This window comes from Dipodomys spectabilis, unplaced genomic scaffold, assembly GCF_019054845.1.
Source record: "Dipodomys spectabilis isolate Male_0828 unplaced genomic scaffold, ASM1905484v1 ptg000095l, whole genome shotgun sequence".
In the NCBI taxonomy this organism is placed as follows: Eukaryota; Metazoa; Chordata; class Mammalia; order Rodentia; family Heteromyidae; genus Dipodomys; species Dipodomys spectabilis.
The window spans coordinates 43,009,408-43,031,373 of record NW_024870772.1 but is presented as its reverse complement, the minus strand read 5'-3'; the positions used below and the strand labels follow the sequence as shown (position 1 = coordinate 43,031,373).

The 21,966-nt window shown below is 38.5% G+C and overlaps 1 protein-coding gene across 4 annotated transcripts in view; it reads left to right on the top strand.

Annotated features, from left to right (window-relative positions):
* Cab39l (calcium binding protein 39 like) overlaps nt 1–21,966 on the top strand; it is a 106,881-nt gene that overhangs the window by 12,391 nt on the left and 72,524 nt on the right. For 2 of the 4 annotated variants that reach the window (XM_042685716.1, XM_042685710.1), the window contains exons 2-3: nt 5,499–5,643; nt 6,302–6,377. The gene's annotated coding sequence lies outside the window, so the exon portion shown is untranslated. The other 2 variants (XM_042685712.1, XM_042685713.1) reach the window with 2 other exon arrangements.

Sequence of the window (21,966 nt, the reverse complement as noted above, 5' to 3'; positions counted from 1 at the left end):
ATGGGACTTGTAACTGTTTCTGAAGTGAAAGGCAGTCTTGTGATACTCAGGGCTGGGGGAGAAGGGGCGCAGAGGGGTTGTCTGTGCTGATTCTCTTCAGTTAGTCTCTAATTGAATTGTAGGACCATCCAGTTGATGTCCAATGATTAATGTGAGGGAGAAATCCACATATTTGTTGTCCCATGAGTATTTAGCAGGCATGGGAATAACTGCAGGTGTCAGAACAGATGAGTCTTTGAAATTGTTTGGTGCATGATGAAATAGATGGGGTGGCCGGCAGTCACCTTCCCAAATAGATCATTTTGTATGATATGATTTCCCCAAATGATATGATTTCCAAGTGGCCCTTGAGAGAAAAAAGGTTTCCTTCCCCTAAGGAAATAGGTCACTTTGTTTTTACAGGTGTATCAAACATAAATGGGCTCAATTTAATGAAAAAGGGGAATTTCAGATTGCTATATACAGCAGCTACAGCTGTAAAACATGAACAATAAAGGAATTACTAATTTAAAACAAGGTTCTTAGTAACAATAAAAGTAAAGTCCAAAAATATACTAGGGAAGTGCACATTTTTGGAAAGCAGGTTCATCATCTTGGTACTTGACAAGGTAGAATATAGGCCAAAAACATTAAGATGGAGGACATAATTTTTAAGGTAAATTCTACAATTCACAGTAAAAGTTTTTTTTTTTGTTTTTTTGTCTTGTTTTTTGTTGGTTGTGGGGCTTGAACTCTGGGCCTGGGCACTGCCCCTCAGCTCTTCAGCTCAAGGCTAGTGCTCTACCACTTGAGCCACAGCACCTCCTCCAGTTTTCTATTAGAGATAAGAGTTTCACAGACTTTCCTGCCCAGGCTGGCTTTGAACTGCCATCCTCAGATCTCAGCCTCCTGAGTAGCTAGGATTATAGACCACCAGCACCTGGCAGTAAAGGTATTTTAAAATGTCTGTTTAGGGGCTGGGAAGGTGGCTCAGTGGTACAGCTCTTGCCTTGCATGCATGAGGCCCTGGGTTCGCTTCCTCAGCACCACATAAACGGGGGGGGGGGGGGGGGGGGGGGGGGGTGGCGCTATGGCTCAAGTGGTAGAGCGCTTCCCTTGAGCTGAAAGCTGAGGGACAGCGCCCAGGCCCAGAGTTCAGGCCCATGACTGGACCCCTAAATAAATAATAAAGAAATGAATAAATAAATAAATAAATAAATAAAATGGCTGTTTACTAGTGGATACAATAGCTTTCATAAAACACAACTACAAGAGATAAAAGGAAAAAAATTGATGCTAGTACTAAGATACGTTAACATAACTCAAAAGTAAATCAGATCAAGTGGACACAAAGTTAGATAATAGATTTTGTACAAATAGATAGCAAACTCTCAAACCTCTAATAGAGACTGTGTGTGTAAGTGCACATGGAATATTTTAAGTCTATTTGTATGAAAGAACACCCCAATTAGAAAAATTGTCATACTCCATGTAATAAAAGTAAAAATTATTTAAAAGCAAATGAAGGCTAGGTTTCTAGTTTTCAGTAGGATGAAGGCAACTACCTAAATCCAAACTTTTCAATATATTCTCAAAAAAATTGTTTTTTTGTTTTTTTGCATATCATCACTTTTGCTAAGGAACATCATTTGAAGTGATTGTGTGAAGTGGACCCTCAGACCAACCAAGCTGGTTCTGAGACCCGCACTGAAGTGGTGAGTGAGATGCAGAGCACAAAGCCAAGAGGTGAGGGAATCAGGATCCTGGGACAGCAGAACCCAGGTGAAATCATTTCCAGAGCAAGGAAGCCCCACCCTGAGTAGGCAAATAGAAAAGGTGTTAAGACCTGTTGGACAAAAGGGACTTGAAAGCATGGAGTCTCAGAAGGGTAGTACTGGGGAGAGAGGCTTCTTGGAATGGGCACTGGGTAGTGGGGGCTTGGTAGTAAAAGAGAAATTATGAATGTTGGTGAAACAGAATAAAAAGTTGAATTAACTCCAAACAGGAGTTATTGGGGGAAAGAAAAAAACTCAGACTTTTTTTTTTTCCGATCATGGGGTCTGATCACTATCCCCGAGCTTTTTTGTTTAAGGCTAGCGCTTTACCACTTTAAGCCATAGCTCCACACACAGTTTTTTGGAGGCTAATTGGAGATAAGAGTCTCATGGACTTTCCTGCCCAGGCTGGCTTTGAACTGTGATCCTCAGATCTCAGACTCCTGAGTAGCTAGGATTATAGGTGTGAGCCACTGGCACTCAGCTCCCACACTTCTTTAGATATTATTAAATTGAGAAACCTGGTATGTCATATCCTGTTATATGGTTTAAGAAAAGTAAAACACTTCAAAATGAACAGAAAATGGCAGGCAACATCAATATACTTTAAGTAGAAAATGAAAAGAGAGGCTTTGTAGTAGAGTGCTTGCCTAGTAGCATTCATGAAGCCCTGGGTTCAGTTCCTCAGTACCACATAAACAAAACATAAATAAAATTAATAGTCAATTTTTAAAAAAAAAAGAAAAAAATGAGAGTCAACACATTAAACTATAGAGCTAAAAAACTATAGTACATTACCAAAATCCAAGTTAAGTCCAAGATTTTCAGAGATAAAAAAAGCCTCATCTCAGTCAGGCACTGGTAGCTCATGCCTGCAATTCTAGCACTCAGGAGGCTGAGATCTGAGGATCATGATTCAAAGACAGCCCGAGCAGAAAAGTCCATAAGACTCTTACCTCCAATAAACCACTCGAAAACTGGAAGTGGCACTGTGGCTCAAGTGGTAGAGTGCTTGCCTTGGGCTGAAGAGCTCAGGGACAGCGCCCAGGCCCAGAGTTCAAGCCCCACGACCAAAAAAAAAAAAAAGCCTCATCTCAAAATTCAAAACCCTAAAACAAAGAGACAAAAAGGAATATGTGAAAAAGAATTTACTGAACTTGAGAAATAAAAGAAGAAGAAAAATTACCTTTAAAGCTAAACTCCAGAGTACAGGAGGGACAAATAACTGGCTGAATTACAGGTGCTGAGAAAAGCCATTAAACATTCAAGAGAATCAAATCAAATGAAGAAAAATAGAATTATTTTTTTTAGTGGTGTAAACTCTATCTCTCCTTGCTATGGTAGGCAGACATTCATCACTGAGCCACAGCCACAACATCATAAAATAGTAATTCCTAAGAAGAAAAACAATAGAACTATTTAATGCTGTCATATTTAAATTTGACCAATTCTAGCAAGTCACATTTTTCCTTATGCACAGCATTTGATTTTTAGAAATCTGTTATTAAAAAATGCACTGAAATTTAAAATTTTGGTAACAACCACCTCAGAAAAAGAATTAGTGAATTTGTAACACATATTTAAATTTCTGTCCATAAACCTAGAAATAAAAAAAGATTCAAATATGTATACTGAACAGCTCAGGCTGGGGTTGTCTCTTATTAATATAGTGCTTGTTCAAAGCTGTGGGTTTGACTCTTAGCTCTTCCTCCTCAACCAACCCCTCAATTTAAAAAAAGGAAAGAAAAGGCTTATTGTGTACTGGGATTTCTGTCTTAGTAAAACTTTTGGAGGGTGGGGGGGCAGGGGGGAGGATGGGAAGGGATGGGAAGGGGAAACAAAGGAGGAGGCTACAGTGCTTGATAAGAAATGTACTCATTATCTTGCCCATGTAATTGTAACCCCTCTGTACAATATTTTCACAATAAAAAAAAATTAAAATTAAAAAAAATGTTGGACTTTTCAAGATAATGATTCTCCTTTTCTGTGCTTCCAAACTGAAGGATGTTAACAGAATTCTTAGCAGTGACATATAGAGCAAAACAGTCTTAGAACAAACATGGCTAAAGTCTCTGGAAATGTAAGCCATGTATTTTATCAGTATAACTCACTACCAGGAAAGATAAAAACCATGATAAATCCTACTGTATTGAAGTGTTGACGTGATGAAAAGTGTCAGAGCAAAATCAGATGATAAAATGTGCAAACATTTGGTCATATATCTTGAACTAATTTTAATTAAAACAGCTTGTTGAAAATCTAGGAAATATATTCAAACCGTGTGCCAGAGATATGAAAAGACAGCCTATAAGAAAAGCAATACAGGGGAGGATTAGGTGGGGGGGCTGGGAAGGGATGGGAAGGGTAAACAAAGGAGGAGGCTACAAGGCTTGATAAGAAATGTACTCACTATCTTGCCCATGTAATTGTAACCCCTCTGTACACTATTTTCACAATAAAAAAAAGAAAAGCAATACAGATAGTCATTGAAAGAAAAATACCAATCTGGAAATATTAAAGAATTAAGATTATTCCAAAATATTTCTCACTAAAGGCCAAAAGCTGTGCACTTTATATTGCTGACTGAAGGAGAAATAGGAATTTGATACATTGCTTGTAGGGATCCATTTAGTAACTACACACTGTATAGAAAGGAATTTGGCTACCTCTAGCAAATCACATTTCTCCTTGTGCATTTGATTTTTAGAAATCTGTTATAAAAATGCACTGAAATTTAAAAATTTTTATATAACTATTTGGCATTTTGATAACAACCACACCAGAAAAAGAATTAGTGAGTTTATAACACTTTTTAGACTATCTTCTTACTGTGATATATTCAATAGTATTTGGATATATTACTGTTTGGAAAGAATTTTATTAGACACAATAAATGTTGCAAGATATCAGTAATTGATAAATCACAAGTTTATCAAGGCTAAACTTAAGAAAATTTAGTGTGAAAAGCCCTACGACAGATTGAATGCAGGGAAATGAAGTGCTGAATTACACAAGAGAGCTACTGTTAATTGTTTCTTAAGCTAGATGCAATGTGTATACTTGTAATCTCAGTACGTGGGAAGTGGAGGTAAGAGGATGGAGAGTTTAAGACCACACTGCAGTACATAGTAAGATCCTGTCTCGAACAAGAGAGAGATGGATGGAAGAAAGGAAGGAAAAGGAAATGAGCACAGAAAAAGTCCTTTTGGGGGCTGGGAAGGTGGCTCAGCGCTTGCCTTGCATGCATGAGGCCCTGGATTTGATTCCTTAGCACCACATAAACAGAAAAGGCTGGAATTGGCGTTGTAGCTCAAGTGGTAGGGTAGAGTGCTCACCTTGAGCTGAAGAGCTCAGAGACAGCTCCCAGGCCCAGAGTTCAAGCCTCACAACTAACAAAAAAAAAATTTTTTTTTAAAGAAAGAAAAAGTCCTTTTTTTTTTTTTTTTTACATTACAGGCGTTGTTTGGGCTGTGGTGTGGTGTGGTGTGTGTGTGTGTGTGTGTGTGTGTGTGTGTGTGCGTGCGTGCACACACGCGCACGCATACGTGTGTTTGTGTGTTTGTCATGTGTACACATTCGATAGAGTTACTTTTTAAAATAGTCACAGTATGACCCATGATATTTTCCCTGAGAGATTCAGGGGTTTTAAAAGTAATTTTTATCATATCCAATTACTAATCAGGAAACAGATTTAAACCCAGATCTATGTGATTCCAAAACTTGAGCTTTTTCATATCATTTCAGGATATCAACTTTTCAACAGAAGGAACATCAGGAGCCACGGGGTCTATTTAAATCTGTAGTTGCTGCTCACAAAATGAGGATGCAGACTCTGAATTGTTGGTTTAGATGTTCTTCATGCAAGAGCAATATACTGAAGGAGAGAAGTGTAAGTATTTCTTATTTATGGTAGGTACACACCCTTATATTGATGCTGAAGATAAGCATACAAGATTATCACTGAAGGTTGCAATTAAGAAAATGTGTGAGCTACAAGTATGGTGAAACAGAAAAGAACAAAACTTAGAAGGCATTGATTTGATGGTGCTGTGAAAAGCCAGAGAGCCCTGTGTAACACTTCACAGCTCTTTTGTGTTTTCTATTATAAAACAATGTAAAGATGAAAATTAAAATTTTACCAGACATCTAATAGAGAGCATTCTTAATTAGGAAAAGCTTGCCCAACTTTTTTGCATAAGATAAAATACTGGATTAAATAAGATATTTCCTGTTGGAGATGGAATCTAGTGGAGATTTCAAAAAGGTAGATCCCTTTTTACCTAAACCAGCCATTCATATTTCTACTGGTTTCTCTTGATCATGAGTATTTTTTCACTCAGCTTAGTGCTGCCCTTTGACAGATCTACCCCAGAAGTACTTGGGGTAGGAGTGTTTTCTTGTTTTTATGTATCTGTAGTTGATTTTGATGGATAATTAAATGTTGATTCTCTATGCCCACTAACAATGAGACAATATATTGGATTCACTATTAAATCTTTGTTATTATGTGATGTTCAAAACTTATTAAGATACTTCTTTTTTGTCAGATGCTATGTTGATCAGTGATTTCAAGGAAAGCTTAGAACGTTGAAACAAAGTTGCAAATGGTACAAGACTTCTAAGGTAAGATAATATAACTCAAGGTCAAGATTCTTCTTTCTTTGACAGATTTATTAGACTACACTGGACATGTTAAAATTTTCATCTGAAATAAATAAATATACAGATTAAATTTTACAGAATAATAAACTTCTATTTGCAACCCAATGTCATCCAAGAGATCTTATATCCTTCCATTTATCAAACATGATAAAATACAATATTTGGTATAAAAATATCCATTAAAATGATTGTTTCTTTTTAAGCCAGTAAAAAATAAAGGAATGAGGAGGTAAAAACAGTAGTTAATTTTACAGAAGGTAATGAATATTCCCTATATAGTCGCATATAGGAAGCATATGCTCTACTATTAAGCTATTCCTCCAGCTCAAGTACTTGTTTTATTGGGGTTTTTTTCTGCCTAATTAATTTGAGATTCATCCATGTTGTCGTGTATATAAATAATTGCTTTTTATTGCCAAATACTATTCCCTTTTATGGTACTACAGTTTGTTAGTTTTTGTTTTTTGTTTTGTCAGTTGTGGGGCTTGAATTCAGGGCCTGAGTGTTGTCCCAGAGCTTTTTTACTCAAGCCTAGCACTCTACCACTTAGTGCCACAATGTTACTTCCAGTTTTCTGGTGATGAGAAATAAGAGTTTCACAGACTTTGCTGCCCAGGCTGCCTTCAAACCATGACCCTCAGATCTAGCTTCCTGAGTAGCTAGAACTAAAGACGTGAGCCACTGGCACATAGCTACAATTTGTTTTTCTATGCATTTGTGTACTGGAATATTTCTTTGCAGTTTTAAGCTAGTATAGGTAAAAAATACTACAGGAATTCACATGTGGTCTTCATGAGGCTGTTTCTTATCTCTTGGTTAAATTCCTAGGATTGAAATGGCTGCATCATATGGATATGATCAAATCTTCATTATCAACTAATTATGTTGAGAAATACCTAGGAGTTTAGATGTGTTATGAAGATGTTTGCAGAGGACATTGATTAAGTTGGGAGGGAAGATCCATCTTGAATGCACATTGACATAGACTGTGTGACATAGGCCAAGTGGCTCAGGCTTTCTCTCTGCTTCCTGACTGCTGTGAGTTAAAGTGCTTTCCTTTACCATGCCTTTATTCTATGATATTCTGCCTTGCCTCAAGTCCAAAGCAATTGATCCAGTCAACCTTGGACTGAAACCTCAAAAGTTGTCAACCAGAATAAAAATTTCCTCCTTTAAACTGTTTCACATATTTGACAGTGATTTTTAAAAAAGTCTAACACAGAAGACTGGTAGTAGAGAAATGTAGTCAATGCTTTGACTGTTCATGACCATGTGATGTAGAAGCATTATGGACTTGGCTTTTTAGGGAAGGAATTGGGAAAAATCCAGATACAGACTAGGGAAGCCCCAGAGTGCTACAAACTCAGCTTAATGTGTGATTCTGGTGTGAGTTCAGAAGACTAGAAAGCTGATAGACAGGAATGAAGACAGCAAACACTGTTCATAGGATTTCAGATGAGAACTGGGGAATCCATTGGGAATTGAACTAGAAGCCATTTGTGGCAAAGAATTTATCTACGTTTGTTCATGCCCTGAGACTATATACAAGGTGTAAAATTGATAGGCTAAGGAAATTTCAAAGCCCAACACTCAGCATGGTCACTGCTAGCTACCTTAGACAGTTTTATGGTGAAAACCAAGAACAAAAAGAAGAGCAGAAAAACTAAAACCCCTGGACATTTTGCCAGAAAAAGAGCATATTTAGAACTGAGGCCAAGGAAAACATTGCTGCTGCAGAGATTAGGGCCAATAAACAGAAGCTAAGTGATTTGCACCGAGCCTCTAAGGAAAGATGCTTTGCAGGCATCTCAGGAATTGTCTTGGCCTAACCCATAGAAGGCTAAAGTGGACAAAAGTAATGTTGTATAATAATTCAGGTCAAATCTTGCTAGACTAGTATCCTGTTACTTTATTATTTACTAAATTTGAGTTTGTGTTGGTTATATTTTAAATTCATTTTACAACTGAAAAAGGTTTGAGAAGATTTTGTCAATAGAAGCTTTATAATTCTGGTGAAATGAGCTTACTTCCTTTACCTTAAAAATATGTTATTTGGGGGCTGGGAAGGTGGCTCAGTGGTAGAGCGCTTGCCTTACATGCATGAGGCCTGGGTTCGATTCCTCAGCACCACATAAGCAGAAAAAAAAGCCGGAAGGCTCAAGTGGTAGAGCGCTAGCCTTGAGCTGAAGAGCTGAGGGACAGCGCCCAGGCCCAGAGTTCAGGTCTATGACCGGAACCCCCCCCCCCAAAAAAAAAATGTTATTTGGCCGGGCACTGGTGGCTCACGCCTGAAATCCTAGCTACTCAGGAGGCTGAGATCTGAGGATTGAGGTTCAAAGCCAGCCCAGGCAAGAAAGTCCTTAACACTCTTATCTCCAATTAACCACCAGAAAACCAGAACTAGCGCTATGGCTTAAAGTGGTAGAGCACTAGCTTTGAGCAAAAGAGCTCAGGGACAGTGCTCAGGCCCCAAGTTCAAGTCCCCCAACACTCTCTCTCCCTCTCTCTCTCTCACACACACATACACACACACAGCCAAGTTAGTATACGCAGATATTCTCAATATTTTACCTGCCTTTAATTTTTAATCTTATTTTTAACTGATAATACACACGAGGTACCATCTATTGTTTTACTATATGTTTTCAATATTGAATAAGTCTTAATTTTAGTTTTAGATTTATGGAAATTACAAATATAGTACTGAGTTTCCATATATTGTATAACCAGTTAATTAGCTACATATTAGCATGTTATAATAATGAACTAATAGCAACACATTAATGAGAACTGAAATTTTATTGATTTTCTTGGCATAGGATATGATCCTGTCACCTTGAAATTATTTGCCAACCAAACCACATATATTTACTTATAATGACAGTTATAATACACATCTGTCAGAATCCAGCTTATTACTTGGGAAGACTCATGGGAATTACTTAATTTTTTAATACATAAGGCTGTGATCTCAACTAACTGGATCTGTTCTGCATTTAGCTAACTGACTCTATCTTATATTTAATAACTCATGTATTTAACTCATGACAGAAATGGTATTAATTTGTTCTTCCACTGGAGTGTACAGATTTTGTTTTGGTTTTGTCTTTATCATGAGTATTTAAAAAAAAAAATTGCCCAGCTCTGAACTCAGGGCCTGGGCACTGTCCCTGAGCTGCTTTTGCTCAAGGCTAGAACTCTACCACTTGAGCCACAGCACCACTTCTGGCCTTTTCTGTGTATGTGGTACTGAGGAATTGAACCCAGGGCTTCATGCATGCTAGGGCATATTCCCAGTCCCTATCATGAGTATTTCAGGTGTTCCTGACTTACAAGAAATGAAGAGACAATCTCTCATTGGATATATCAAAAATGTTCTCCCTCTTTAGAAAAAATTATTGTTATTGTAAAGGTGATGTACAGAGTGGTTACAGTTACATAGATACAGAGTACATTTCTCTTAATGTCACCCCTTCCTTCATTCTCTCCCAGTTCCTCCTTCCTGTCCCCACCCACAAGTTGAATAGTTCATTTTCAACATAGTGTCAAGTGAGTGTCACTGCTGCATATTTGTTCACCCTTTGTACCACCATTTTTCATGCCCTCTTACATCCCAAAGGCAGATAAATGAACAAACAAAACAAAAGGAAAAGAAAGAAAAAACAGTAGCAAAGATTTTCTTACCAGTTAGAGAACCTTTGCCTAACAGTCATGTTGACTGCCTGAATTTTCTGCAGCAGTCCACTAGAGGGAGAGTTTTCCACATGTCCAGCAAAATGCCTGATGATAGACTTTGAAACTGCGAGTGCTCAGTGTTAAAATAAATTTGATTTGGGTTTTAGAAAAGATAGAGAAAGTAAAGGGTGACAATAATATATTCCATGATTATTTAAGATATATCTTATGGATCCCATTTTCTAGAGAGATATTTAAGATCTTGCAAAGGAGTTGCTTTTAGTCAGCTGATTGTGGGTCACCACAAAGAGAGGAAATATTATTGTTTTATTGTTTGTTGGTGTCCCTTTTGGTCCAAATGTGGTATATCCATAGTTAAAACCTGTAAAATTTAAAGAGGTATGAGTGATTAGGATTATATCATAAGAATCTAATCATTTTTTTGTTGCTGTTCATTGGACCATTGGTCTTGTTTATTCATTTAGACAAACACATATGTCTTTATTTACCTGGAACAAAGATATGGAAATACAGCACTCAACTGTTAATAGGGAGTAACACTGACAAGTGGAATTAGTAAGGAAGAAGGCAGAGAATAATGCCAAATAAAAAAAAAAAATTTTTTTTTTGGGTCCGGTCGTGGGGTCTGAACTCTGGGCCTGGGCGCTGTCCCTCAGCTCTTCAGCTCAAGGCTAGCGCTCTACCACTGGAGCCACAGCGCCACTTCCGGCTTTTTTCTTTTTGCTTATGTGGTGCTGAGGAATTGAACCCAGGGCCTCATGCATGCAAGGCAAGCGCTCTACCACTGAGCCACCTTCCCAGCCCCCAAATAAAAAATTTTTAAGGATCATTTACTTTGAAATTTAAAAGGAAAAAGATATTTTTAGAATCAATAGTTTTAAAAGTTCACTAGTTTGTGTTTTATTTGTTCTATTTGTATTTAGAAAACACATTTTTCTAGGAAGTATTGCAATTATCCTATGCTTGATCATATTTTACTGATCATATTGATTAGTTATGATAAAATGTTTTACCATAAAACACTTAATTGGATTATGGAACTACATAGAACACTTAGTCATCATGTGTACCATCCTGGATTTGATCCCTAACACTGCAAAAGCTAGTGATAAAATGAATAATAATAGAGTCCACTATAATTTCTATACTAATTCTTTACAGATTCTTTCCTTCCAGTAAATTCCCTAAATATGTTTTATTGCAAATGCTATATTCTTTGTTGTGTGTATGTATCAGTTGTGGGGCCTGAACTCTGGGCCTGGACTGTCTCTCAGCTCTTCAGCTCAAGGCTTGAGCCAGAGCACCACTTGTGGCTTTTTCTGTTTATGTAGTGCTAAGGAATCAAACCCAGGGCCTCATGCACGCAAGGCAAGTACTCTACCACTGAGCCACCTTCCCAGCCCGAAAATGCTATATTCTTGATTGCCATTAATTATTTGGGTTACGTCTGTAAACTAAATGCCACCTAAAGTAGTTCCACTTCTGACAAGCTTATTAACCTCATAGAAAGAGACATTTTGAGACTAGTTTCCCTTGACATTTATAACTCAAGGCTTTTTCTATTCTCTTAGATCCTGATTTTCTTCTTGGCTCCAGAGCAGTAGCTCATAAGTTATACTTTTAAAGGTTATACTAATAATGTGATTTTCCAACATAAAACTTTTGTGTACTTCTGATTTTAATAAAATGTGGAAAAGTTAAAGTTCAAAAAAAACTTGGAAAATTAGAATGACATACCTTATAAATAGTGTGTCAGTTCTAACAGGGTGGGAATTGTTTTATTAAAAGGTATGTTGTGGCTGGGTGCCACTGGTTCACGCCTGTAATCCTAGCTACTCAGGAGGCTGAGATCTGAGTATCGAGGTTCAAAGCCAACTCGGGCAAGAAAGTCTATGAGACTCTTAGCTCCAATTAACCACCAGAAAACTGGAAGTGGTGCTGGGGCTCAAGTGGTAGAGCATTCTCTTTGAGTTGAAGAGCTGAGGGACAGTGTCCAGGCCCAGAGTTAAAGCTCCACAACCGACAAAAAAATAAAAATAAAATGGAATAAAAGATAAAAGGTATCTTGTGTTCTTAACTAATTCCAGCAAAATCTTTACATAAAAGTACCAACTGTGGGAGAAAATAGCACAAAGATCCAGCAAAAAAGGTCAGGGAAATATGAGAACTGTTAGCATTCCCCTGTGTTTATATCATAGAACCCATTTTGGTGGTTATGATGCTGGTTCTATGTGCGTCTCAGGACTCCATGACCTTCTTAGCCTCATCAATTATTATTTTTAATATGTATTTATTACAAAAATACTGTACAGAGGGGTTACAGTTACACAAGTAAGGTGATGAGTATATTTCCTATGGAGCATTGGTACCTCCTCCTTTGTTTTTTCCCTACCATCCCTTCTCTCCCCAGCTCCCCAACTCCTCCCTCCCCCACCCCCAAGTTATAAAGTTCGTTTTCAACATGTGTTGTACATCTCATTGTTACAGTGGATCAACCTGTATCCTTATTTAGCATTTTGTTATTTCCCTTCCCCTCCCCAAATTAGAAAAATGTATATACAAGATGCAGGGCACCAGAATCAAATACAGTGAAAACGAGTTCTACATGGGGGAAGAACATACAAAAGAAACAAAAAAAAATCACATAGTACATTATAAATATCTTAAAAACAATAGCAAGAAAGAAAAAAAAACACTTATGTCCCTATTTTGGGGTTCATTTCACTTAACATCATCTTATATGGTCATATGTATATAGCTTTTGACCTTTTCTGCTTGTCCTTGACATATACTAATTATTGCAAATAAGGGAAACCATGGGACCTATGTTTCTTTGGGCCTGGCTTACTTCACTTAATATAATTTTTTCCAAGTCTTTCCATTTCCTAACAAATGGGACAATGTCATTCTTTCTGATAGAGGCAGAGAATTCCATTGTGTGTGTGTGTGTGTGTGTGTGTGTGTGTGTGTGTGTGTGTGTGTGTGTGTGTGTGTGTATCACATTTTCTTGATCCATTCATCTACTGAGGGGCCTCTGGGTTGGTTCTATAGCTTAGCTATGGAGAATAATGCTGCAATAAACATAGTTGTGCTGGCAGCTTTAGTAAAGCCTTGTTTTTTATTGTTATTTCTTAAATTGGGAAGTTGGTAGAAAATCATAGCATGTAATGCATTTAGTGTTGTTATACTGTTTGGATATAAAAGTGGAATTGTAACTGTTATATTCTGGAACCTGTGAGTTTTAGCTCTTGGCTTTTATTATTATATTGGTGTTTTGTGTTTTTTGTGCTAGTAATGAGGCTTGTACTTGAGGCCTTGTGCTCTCAATTGGCTTTTTTGCCCAGGGACTAGTGCTCTACCACTTGAGCCACACCTAAAGTCCCTGCCTTATTTTTTTTCTGGTTAATTAGAGATTAAGAGTCTCAAGGATTTGTCTGCTTCAGTTGGCTCTGAACCATGATTCAAAGATCTAAGCTTCCTGAATAGCTAGGATTACAGCACTGGGTGCTTAAGAATCTTGCTCTCTTATCTCCTTCTCATCTCAAATGTTCCTCATGTCTACCCAATCAGTCTACTAAGAGTTTAACATAGAAAAAAAATGAAACAGGTTCATTACATGCTGTCTTTCCATTCCTATCCAACACTTGGAAACATTAATAAATCCCCATGCCTCCATTACCTTATTCTTAACCTTTTAATAGTAAATTTGCTCTGACCTAGTTGGTGTAGCTAGTATTCTGTTATTCACCCTCTCCTGAAAATCTAACTGCACTCCTATGACAGAGCCAATATTACCAGTTCCCAAAAGGTCTAGCCAGGAATCATTTGCCTGCTTCATTCTTTTCTGTACAGCAGTAAACTCTGATACTCTTATTTATTTTGTGTCAGTCCTGGGGCTTAAACTCAGGACTTGGCCACTGTCCCTGAGCTTTTTTGCTGAAGGCTAGCACTTTACCACTTTAAGTATAGCTCCATTAATGGCTCTTTTGGTTCTTAATAGGAGATAAGAGTCTCCCAAACTTTCCTGCCTCTGCTCATTTCAAACCAAGATTCTCACATCTCAGCTCTCAGCTTTCTGAGAGCTAGGATTACAGGCATGAGCCACTGGTGCCCAGGTCTCATAGGTTTTTTGCTAAAGGCTAGCACTCTACCAATTGACCCACACCTCCATTGCCACTTTTTTGGTAGTTCACTGGAAATAAGATCTCACAGACTTTTCCTGTCTGGGCTGGTTTCCAACCAAGATGATCAGATCTCAGCTTCCTGAGTAGCTAGGATTACAGGCATGAGCCACTCAGCTAGCTCTGGTACTCTTGCCCTAGATTTGTTCTCTTTAATTATCAGCATATATCTTTAGGAATTTAGTGAGTATGAATTTTTAAAAGTTTCTTTTTGTTGGCCTAAACAGTTCTCTGAATGTCACCTTTCCACTAATACCTTTGCTTTGTAAGAACTGAAAGTGGATCTTAAATATTGGATTACAGGCCTGAACAGACGGGACCTGGACAGTGATCTCCAGCAAGTAGTCAATTGTTGACCACTTCTTAGGAATCTGATTTTGGTCATAGTGATAGAGTACTTCCCATTTCTCCTCTTCCTCTCTAACCACTGTTTGTTTAGTCATCCTCTTTTTCTCTGACCACCCTGGTTATGATCTCTTGTACTCTACTGGCTGAAGGGAAGAGTCATATACGCACAGACACTGGCAGGAGCATGCACGTGAGCACACACACACACACAAGACACATCTACCACCACCACTCTTTGCCCCTCCAGCTCTAGTTCTTTATGTTCAGTAGCCTGTGGGAGTTCATGTTTGCAAGTCTTGCTGGCACCTCAGACTTGCTATAAAGTAACTGGTGATGTTTTGTAAAATTTCTATTTCAACCTTGGCCCTTCTTTCTTTTAAAAGTATTATCTTTAAATTGCCTCAAGTACTATCCACATTTATTCAGTTGGCAAAGGTAATCGCTTATGTTTACATAGTCCTCTCTTTAGCCTACAAATTAATTAACTCATTAGCTTAATGGTAAGGCTCTCCATAATCTGACCCCAGCCTGCTTTACTTATTTTTTCAGTACTATCATTAAAACTATAATTAAAATGATTGTACTGTAATATCTCCTGCCACTTCCTCCCAGTCAAACCAGGATAACAGTTCATCTAATAGAGAACATTCCTCCAGGATTTAGCCTGTCTGTATTTGTTTGGAAGAAGAGCTTAGCTGGAAGCAGTTAGCCTGGAGCTTTGAGTAATTGGGTAGAACTGTGAAGCCTATTAGAGCAAAGGACAGCAGTAATTTTTAGCTTTGATTAGAAGACAAAAGGCAAAGGAATTAAAAACTAATCAAGAATCTGAGGCCCTTGTATTTTCAAAGAAATCCAAGCTTGAGAAACAGTGTAACATTCCTTTCTTTTGCAACTCCCAGGCTCTAAAACTAACCATAAAACCAGTTGACTTATCTTACAAGAAAGATTCCAGAAAGGATCTGTTAACAGGCAACTTAAAAAAAAAATATTTTGGGTCCTATGAATTAACTAAGTGTCCCCAAATTTTGTATCTGTATCCTATGATCTGAGCCATTCTCTGCTGCAGTCAATTTTGCAGAAAGATTCTGATAACCATCTTGGGTCACAGGCAAACTGCCTCTCAAACAAGCAGTGTCTTCTTATTATCTTGAAGCAAACAGCTGAAAATTCAGGAGACCACCCTGTTCCAGTTCTGTTCCAGTAATGAAATGATACTTTCTCCAGAACTCCTCTAGAGATAAAGGCTGAGCTAATAGTCAACCAAGCCATACCTGCATGCCATTCTCATTCATCCACCACTCCCCAATTCTCCATATGCATACCTTTCTCTTCTCCTACTCCCCATGCTTCCTATTTAACCTAAATCCAATATCTGTACCTTTGAAGATGGCTGAAGTGCTGTCTTCCCAATGCTACCATGTAATAAATCTTCCTCAGCCCTTCACCAGGTCTCTCTCTTTGGCATATAAGGGGGGGAAATGGCTGGACCTAACTTGGGACTCCTGGACTTCAGACCTGAGGTTCTAAAATCCTGGTTTCAGACCAAGCACAGTACCCTCTCAAATTTGACTTTTGAGGACAGTGGATAAAGGAAAGTCTCCTGGAGAGTCCCAACAAGAGGCAGTCTGTGAGGCAGCTAAGGAACTTATTTCCCTTCCCTTGCAGAGAAAGCTATTTGCCAAAATAATTCCTGCCCAGCAAAACACCATATGTATTCATGTTTTTCTCTTCCCCTTTTCATTTGGGAATATTTATTGCTGGTATCTTGCTTTCCTTTGCCTTGTTTATTGAACATGTGTATGTGGAGGGGGTGATGAATTTGTAATCTTATCCATAGAACGTCAACAGGGATCTTGGAGCTAGATGCAATAAGTAAACAAGTCTGAGCAGGAGTGAGCCCACTGTTAATCTCACTTGGAAAACTTGCCTAATGTTAGGCAGGACCATTCTTGAAAGCCCACATGTGGGAGAAAGGTAGGTGTGGACGTACTATTATATAATATACAAATATAACTAAGTTATTCAGCTGTACAGTCTTTGCAGTTAAACAATAATACAGATAATCTCACCCAGGATTTTTTGTAATACCTGGAAGGAAACTGACAGAAGAGTTGAAGTTGCTCTTTCCATAGTCAGTCTCCAGGGCCACACAATGTGAGCTTTCCCTTGTGCCTTTCTCTTATCTCTTTGTGTTACTGGAACTCAGCCAGAATGCTTGGCTAAACCACTCACCTGCATTAAGAAGCAAAGACCTAGAAAAATGATTTCTTTTTGTCCATTTTGGCCAAAACTGGCAAGAGGGGAAGTCTAAATCATTGTCTGCCTTGCCCACTAGCAGAATTGCAATTTATAGAAAGGATGAAACAAAAGCCAGTAAATATGCATATGTAAATTTAGTTGGGAGCCCCAGTTACAAGAATGAGAGATAAGTGTTCTGGCACCAGGGCTCTTGTGGTAACCATTTTCATTCCCATCATAGTATCTCCTGCAGGGATCCTAGTTCCTAGAGCCCCTGTTAGAACTATCAATCACTTAGCATTCAAATACTCAGCAGCCAAGCTACTCAATAAAGCATCCCATTCTTACCGCTTCGATTAGCTTAATAGGACCGGAGTCATTTTTCAGAAATTGATATGTTTTATTAAAGACACTTTTGAGGTCCTAAAAACAAAGGCTATATACCCTACTAGGGACCATCTTTGTCACATTGTAGAGACATGCTGTGAATGGAGACAACCTAGGAAAAAGCAATGTAAAAAGAGAAGTATCTCCAGTGATAGTTTAAGCTTTGGCTGAAGCTGGCTTTAATTCAGAGGTTGTCAACCTTGGCACAATTGAGATTTGACTGGATAATTTTTTTGTTGGGATATAGTATCTTTGCTTGTCGAGATTTAGCAGCATTCCTGTTATCTTTCCACTAGGTGACAGTAGTAGATTCTCAATGGTGGTAGTCAAAACCATCTTCAGAAAATATTTTGATCCACTTGATGAACTTATGGAATTACCTTGGCAAAAACATTGAGCTTTTATATCTAACTTACTGTTTATAGGAAATATAGAGGATAGAAGAACAAGTTAAATGACACTGTAACTGGGAGTTCCAAGTCAGAGCCCCAACTCAGGATTCCAACATGAAAGGTTTGGCCACTTACCCCAATACACAGTTACAGAGACAAGGAGTGGTGAAAGGCAGAGAATGATTTATTACAAGGCGGCGCTGGTGGCTCACGCCTGTAATCCTAGCCTCTCAGGAGGCTGAGATCTGAGGATCGTGGTTCAAAGCCAGCAGTTCAAAGCCAGCCGGGGCAAGAAAAGCTGTGAAACTCTTATCTCCAATAAACAACCAGAAAACTGGAAGTGGCATTGTGGCTCAAGTGGTAGTGCACTAGCCTTGAACTGAAGAGCTGAGGGACAGCACCCAGGACCAGAGTTCAAGTTCCACGACCAACAAAAAAAAAAGATTTATTACATGGCAGGGTAATACCCTTGGATGGGGCAAAGTAAACATTTTGCCTGCATTCAGGATGCATATTGGAGCTTTAAGTTTAAACAGAGGAAAAAATTGGAGCAAACAACTGGGCAATGTGTGGGCTGTTGATCATTATCTCAGTTCTGGTTCTGTAGGAATTCAGATGACGTTTTTATCCCTGTCACCACTTGTGGGGAGCAGTCTGGTTTGCAGGAGAAGACTTCTGTCCCAGGATGCAGTCTTATCTTTTAAGTAACTGTCTTCTTTTGGGTGGAGTGGTCTATCCTAGGATGCACTGCTGATTCCTTTCCTTGAAGGTAGTTTTGTTCCTTTGTCTTAAAGATGTTATTCATCAGCCCTGCCCTTCCTAGAACTCAAGGTGATTGCAAGAGACTCAGAGTAAAGGAGACCAATGTAATCTGGAGGCAGGAATACTAAGATTTCCTTCTGCTTTTAAATTTGTCCAAGGAAGGAGTCAGTGCTTTTTAGCAAAAGCAGTTCCAAAGTATCTGTAATAGCACCACTACAAAAAATGTTCTCAAGAGTCTTTGTAAGACAGTTAGTTATCTGGGAGTTTTGAAAAGTCAGACTCAGTTAAGCTTTTTATTTTTTGTTCCAGTCCTGGGGCCTGTGCTCTCCCTCAGCTTTTTCACTCACAGCTGGTCCTCTACCACTCAAGCCATACCTCCAGTTGCTCAATTCCGATTTAAAGAGGACTTATAACCAAGTTCAATACATTACTTTCAATTACATCTGGTTTTAAAAATCTACCCTATGAACTCAGAGATTCAATATGTTTTGTTTGTATTTTCTCATAGCTGTTTTATGGATTAATGTTTCAGTCTGGAAGTTAGTTACGTGTATCTTTTTTTCCTTTGTCACTGTTGCTAGATGTTAATTAATTTTATGGGCTTATTTTCTTCAAAAAATAATTTTGCATTGATTCATTGTTTTAAATTATTTTTCTGTTTTCACTTTATTGATGTCTGGTCTTTATTGTTTCCCTGCTTCTTTTTGTTTGAATTTATTCTTCTAATTTATACTATTCTAATTTATACAAGTGAAGATTAAGGTCAAAAAAGTCTATCTTCTTTTTTGAATTAAGTATTTGATGTGAAGCATCTCTCTCTTAATACATTAGTGCCAGCAGCCCAAATGTGTTTTGTTTGTTTTTTGTTGGTCGTGGGGCTTTAACTCTGGGCCTGGGCAAACGCTCTACCACTTGAGCCACAGTGCCACTTCTGGTTTTCTGGTGGTTAATTGGAGATAACAGTGTCATGGACTTTCCTGCCCAGACTCCTTCGAAAGGTGGTCTTCAGATCTCAGCATCCAGTGTAGCTAGGATTATAGGCCTGACCTGAGCCACTCTTATATTGTGTAGTTCCATTTATTAAGCATGTGCAAGCTTTGATCTTAGCACCACAAATAAACTCAAAAATAAGGAAAAACGAGTTCGTGATGATGAAATTATAACAATGGTTACTTTTTGGAGGAGTTTTGGTGGGAAAGGTCAGAAAGAATATTTTGAACTTGTTCTTGACAGTAGAGAACTAGAAATCACTGGCATCTGGCACATGACAGCTGGTGATATTGCTTGCAAGCACTAGTCACAATGTATAGCAGGCCTACCCTCAGTTCTGCTTTTCATAATTCCTGAAGATGAATGGAACATATTTTTAGACAGAACCCTAATTGCAAGGGAGTTTAGAATATGTAGTTTTCACTGGTGACAGGTAAAGGTCAAGGCCTTGATGGGTGAAGTGCGGATTGAATAACAGCCTTTATTTCAGGGGGGAAAAAAACTTTTCTCTTGCTTTTTTTTTTTGCCTGTCCTGGGGCTTAAACTCAGCTTGAGTGCTGTCTCTGAGACTCTTTAGTGCTCTACCACTTGAGCCACAGCACCACTTCCCGCTTTTTCTGAGTAGTTTATTTATTTTTTTTGGGGGGGGGGGGGTCCAGTCATGGGGCCTGAACTCTGGGCCTGGGCGCTGTCCCTCAGCTCTTCAGCTCAAGGCTAGCACTCTACCACTTGAGCCACAGCGCCACTTCCGGCTTTTTTTTCTTTTTGCTTATGTGGTGCTGAGGAATCGAACCCAGGGCCTCAGGCATGCAAGGCAAGCGCTCTACCACTGAGCCACCTTCCCAGCCCTAAGTAGTTTATTGGAGATAATGGACTTTTTCTTCCCAGGCTGATTTGAACTGTGAGCCTCATAAATCAGCCTCTTGAGTAGCTAGGATTATAGGTGTGAGCCACTGGTGCCCAGTTCCTTTTGTTTTTGAAATGTTTGGTGATTCTTAGTTTTCCATTTCTCTCTTTCTATCTCAGAAACTGTAGCCAGCACTTGAATTTAATATTGTTGTGTGTTAGATTTATAAGAATTACTATAGATATTTTTTAATTTGATCCTTAAAATTAGGTAAATTATTTGTAAAGAGTTTGGTCCTTTGAAATCTTATTTTTAAGCTATTGAGAGGAACCAGAACAATCTTTGATCAAAGACTAATTTAGTCCCACTACCTTTGAGTACTCAGCCTAATTTCTTGTATGACATTTCTTTAGGAAACTTGACCTATTCCCAACCCTGTTTAAGTATTGTTAAGTCATTCTGCCGGCTCCTTTTTAGTGGTTCTTTACTTGGACTTACAAAGTTTTCTCACTAATTTGTGCTGATCAGTTCTCTGATGAAGATTTGAAAGTAACCTTCTCCATTTTTCGTTTTCTCTCTTTTTAGTCAGTTGTGGGGCTTGAACTCTGGGCCTGGGTGCTGTCCCTCAGCTCTTCAGCTCAAGGCGAGTGCTCTACCACTCAAGCCACAGCACCACTTCTGGCTTTTTCTGCTTATGTGGTGCCGAGGAATCGAACCCAGGGCCTCATGCATGCAAGGAAGCACTCTACCACTGAGCCACCTTCCCAGCCCACCTTCTCCATTTTTCCAGGACTGCCTCTACAGCTCTCTCCTGGGGCAATTATTAAAGCATGTTTTGTCTTTTTCTTTCAGGGATCACTAAACTGTTACCAGGCTTATGTCTAGTGTCAGGAAGCTATTGTTTTGTATACTTTATTAGTTTTATAAGATGAAAAAGTAAATCCATTGCTTAGTTACAGGGACTTCTTTGTTACATTTTTCTTCGTCTAAATACATTTTTTAATTCATTTCTTTTTGGACTCATGTTTAGGAGGCAGATGCTTTACCAGGTGATGCCTGGCCCAGCCCCCCCCCCCCCCCCATTTTTTTTAACTAGTTATTTTTTCAGGTAGGGCCTTGTATTTTCACTGACGGTAACCTCAGACTATGATCCTCCTACCTAGGGTCTCCCATATAGCTGGTATCAACATTCCTGGCTTGTTGATTTAGATCGGGTCTTGTTAACTTTCTGTCTGTGCTAACGCAACCATTGCATTGTCTCTACTTCCCAAGTAGCTGAGATTATAGGCATGAACCTTGCACCCAGATTCCAAGTAAGTTTTAGAAGAATGATTTGTTGTTTTATTTTTAAGTGTCAATAGAACATTTAAAAGAACATTTACTTATCTGTTGAAAAATTTTAAAATAGCTTTTGTGTGTGTGTGCAATAGAGAATGAAATTCTTCTCATTTCTTCTGAAATAATAGCCTTTGTAGCCCTAGTAAGGTCACATTGTGAGATTTTACTGTATATATATCTTACAAATGTTGTTTAATAGGAATGAAAGATACATGCAATCATATGTAGCCAGCTTCAAAGTGTAGTATATGCAGGAGTTAAACACCATGGTTAAACCCATTGAACAAATAACAGATTAACAAAATGAATATCTGGAAGCTGAAATATGTTTTGAATGGGGGAGAGGGGCTAGTGAGAGGGAGTGATGAATG